This window comes from Engraulis encrasicolus, chromosome 7, assembly GCF_034702125.1.
Source record: "Engraulis encrasicolus isolate BLACKSEA-1 chromosome 7, IST_EnEncr_1.0, whole genome shotgun sequence".
Taxonomy (NCBI): Eukaryota; Metazoa; Chordata; class Actinopteri; order Clupeiformes; family Engraulidae; genus Engraulis; species Engraulis encrasicolus.
Genome location: NC_085863.1, coordinates 12,098,665 through 12,101,164, shown reverse-complemented (window position 1 = coordinate 12,101,164; position 2,500 = coordinate 12,098,665). Strand labels below are relative to the sequence as shown.

The 2,500-nt window shown below is 41.6% G+C and overlaps 1 protein-coding gene and 1 long non-coding RNA gene across 2 annotated transcripts in view; both read left to right on the top strand.

Moving 5' to 3' along the window:
- The window catches only part of LOC134452472 (RNA-binding protein Musashi homolog 2-like), a 586,511-nt gene that overhangs the window by 380,877 nt on the left and 203,134 nt on the right, over positions 1-2,500 (top strand). The gene's annotated exons all lie outside the window — the stretch shown is intronic.
- LOC134451971 (uncharacterized) overlaps positions 1,527-2,500 on the top strand; it is a 1,881-nt gene continuing 907 nt past the window's right edge. The window contains exon 1 of the long non-coding RNA XR_010035323.1: positions 1,527-1,707. This is a non-coding gene — a long non-coding RNA (uncharacterized LOC134451971). The remainder of the gene's footprint in view (positions 1,708-2,500) is intronic.

Below are 2,500 nucleotides of genomic sequence, written 5' to 3'. Positions count from 1 at the left end.
ACAGACAGGTCAATGGACCATGTAAGCTGCCGTTCAAACTTCGTTTGGAAAAGGCAACAAGTATGCCCTGTGTTCAAGATGAACGGATAGCACTACCAAATTCAAAATGTTGTAGAATGAAACCCACTGCAGACGAGTTTTGTTTCCATTCTCAAATGTTGCCTTGTTGGCTAGTTTTGGCGCGCAGACTGGGACTGGCTGCTGGTGGTGACCTGACCTCGTGTGTCGTTCTAATATTTGTTTCCGAATGTTCCATCCACTGTTTGCGCTGCCACTGCCACTTGATGCTCTGCATCACGCGAAAGCACGGAGGAGAAAATTCTACAAGATAGCCTCCTTTTTTGCTTTCACACAAGGCTGTAGTGTGATAATCTTACAAGTTACATGCACCTAAAGGACTGTGCTCGTAGACAGACTACGAACGGCACATTACTTCACTATTTCATTCTCCACAATAAATCCATTCAACATGGAACGGCTATTTGTAGCTGGTCACTGAATCCTTCATCGTAAGTCTTTCAGCAGTTCCCGTCGCGAATCCGAGTCCTCTTTGAATGTTGTTTTAAAAATGTGTAAATTCCTATGGTCACCAAGTTTTCAAATCAATGAAATGCGCGACGAAATGCTTCATATCAACTGTCAAAGCAGTGTGCGTAAACAGTCATCATTCTGGGATGCCTCCGTGCCGAGTCAACTAAAGACTTTTTTGTATTATTAATCATAATCGTAGACATTCTTAGTTTGAATGACAGTTTGAAGATGGGGAGCGAGACAGACGGTGTGTGCATGCCGGGTGCCTGCCTGTGTTACTGGGAGGGAGAGGGGGAGCGAGAGGAATCGATCATCAAATAACTTTTTAAACAACGCTACCCTAGACATGCTAAATCCTGCTGAGCATAAACGCTAACAAAGGATCAATCCGTTAACATTGCGAGGAGACATTGATTAGTTTGTTGTAAATGTATTATAGTAAGTAGTCCTATGTAGACCAACACGCCCTTATGTTACTCTGAGTAGTGGTGAGAGGAGGTTTTTGGCGAGGGACCTCCCAATGTGATCATCCACGGTCATAACATCACCTAACATGAAGTCAGTTATTTTTTGTTGGACGTTGCAAACTCAATCTCAGGGTTAGTTTTGACAACGATAGTTTGATAGTTGCTTTCATAGTCGAAGGACTCGCTATGAACAGACACGCGCAGGTTCCATAAGCACAGCCCTTCTCTCTCTCTCTCTCTCTCGTTGGTCTCCGCAGTTACCACACACTTCAGTTGTACCGAAGTGATGACGTTTGACATTAGGAAGGGCAGTCCAACGAAAAGAGACCGGTAGCCTATATTTTCATAACTAGTATAAAAAGTGAAACAAATGCTTCAAAACGGATATTGCAAGGGGTAGAAATGTTTACATAAGAATCGAGTGTAAAAGTACAACTTCTTAATAAACTTTATCCATGTCAAATTATTCACAATGTTTTGTGCATAAATAATGAAGGTGTTCTGCTTCTGCCTACTGCAGGAGTTGAGAAAAGGCGGTAACTGCTTACCTCTCATGTAAGCTACAGCCTATGTGGTGTGTGGCAAGTCATATTAATGACCAAGAATGACTTACTTGTAACTTAATTGTTATGTGCTTTTAATATGTGTTTCAGGCAGTGGTGTTGCATCTTTTATATGCATGGTTGTCCTGAAGTCATTCTGGAACAGGGTAAGTCGCCGACTGAAGAAAAATAAACAGACTTAAAGGCCATAACACTGTCATGTTATTTGTTTATGAATAGCCATTTTCACTCACTCAGGCTTGCTGTCCTTGTTGCACTGTGCACTGTGTAGGATGGTGGCAGAGTAGATTTTGCAACTAAATAATAAACTCATATTTACAGTTAGTACTATTATAACTAATATTGCAATTTGCGCAGTCATAGAGAATATTTTGAATTTGATGGTGGTGGTAAGAATCAGTGAAAAAGATTTGACTGGGCCGCATGAATTATGGAACGAGACTGCCAAATACATTTCACAGTGCACCTTTGAGGTCAATAGATCCCTTTACTGTTTGCATACAGATGTGACATAATCAAGCTGCGCTCTCATTGTTGGAGCACAATGGACCATGTATGCACATTTGTAAAGAAACTAGCCAGGTGTTAATTCTGAAATAAGCAAATGGATGGTCACGTTAACTTCAGATATGAAGTGGGCACCGCTCATTCCTTACGGTGGCCTCAGTCCGGACGTTCTTAAATTTCTTGAAACCAACTCCTATGTTCTGAAACAGCCTATTCCCGTAGAATAGCGTAACAAGTGTTCTTTTTAGGGTCTCTATTTAAAAAAAGGACGGCAGGTCTTCTCTCTTTAGGGTCTGCACTGTCTGTGTGTGTGTTTGAGTCAACAATGCGTGAGCAGTCTGATGACTTAACTTCTATGTGAAGCTTTCAAGAGCTGTGTAGAGGGCAAATACACTGTGGATTGGTCACAACTGTTACTAATAACTCAACCCC